Below are 1,188 nucleotides of genomic sequence, written 5' to 3' on the forward strand. Positions count from 1 at the left end.
GATATAAGGGTTTACTCATCTTTATAAGGGGTGCTGGCAAATGAACGTCTAATTCTATCGTTGGTATAATAATATTCAAAGGGTTTTGAGTGGCCTCATAGATGAAAGACCTTTTAGACTATGAAATACATATATACGATAATTCTACGTATATATTTATATATGTTAAGACATTCTAAAAGATTCATAAAGTATCTGCTAAATAACTAAGGAATAAACTCAAACTAACACATCTGGGTTCCCTATTCCCACTAACATCATACATATATGTACACATATTCGTATATATGTATATATATATACATATATAATATATATATATACATATATATATATATATATATATATGATATATATATATACTCCCTCAATAAGTAATGAGAAAATGTCAGGCGAGACATTAGATATGATATGATCAAAATACTACTTCATGGTGAAGTACACATACATATATTCTATAAATGACTAACTGGCAACTTTCTATATTTGTAGGTCTGAGTGCAGCGGTGAACGTGGTGGAACCAGTCTGATTCGGTTTGCCGATCTGTGAACACTTGTCATGATGTAGGGAAATATGGAGCAACATTACGTCATCAAATTTTGTGTTAAACTTAAGAAAACCAAACAAGAAGTTTATGGAATGATAAAGGAGGCCTATTGGGACGAACAGATGAGCCAAGCAAGTTTCTATCGGTGGTTTAACAGAGGATGAACCCAGATCTGGAGCACCGAAAAGTGCACGCAAGGAGGAAAACATCGAGGAAGTGCAAAGGTTAGTGATGCAAGACCGTCGAATATCTGTGAAGATGATATCTGAAGCTGTTGGCATTAGTATTGGCACAGTAGAGACAGTTCTGACCAAAGATCTGAAGCTCCACAAAGTCTGTGCCAAGTTCGTGCCAAAGATCCTCTCCAACGACCAGAGGCAGTTTCGTGTGGAATGTTGCACTAACATTCTTGAAATGATAGAGGCTGATTCAGGTTTCCTGAATAAGATAGTGACTTGCGACGAGAGTTGGGTGTTCACCTACGACCCTGAGAGCAAACGTCAGAGTGCTCAGTGGAAGCACGCGACCTCCCCCAGACCCAAAAAGGCAAAGATGACCAGGTCGCAAAAGAAGGCCATGGTCATTCCTTTCTTTGACTCCCAGGGGCTCATTCACGTCGCTTGGTGTTCCTCAGGGTCAA

Source organism: Oratosquilla oratoria, unplaced genomic scaffold (assembly GCF_046742065.1).
Source record: "Oratosquilla oratoria isolate Oo_2021 unplaced genomic scaffold, ASM4674206v1 SCAFFOLD181, whole genome shotgun sequence".
NCBI lineage: Eukaryota > Metazoa > Arthropoda > Malacostraca > Stomatopoda > Squillidae > Oratosquilla > Oratosquilla oratoria.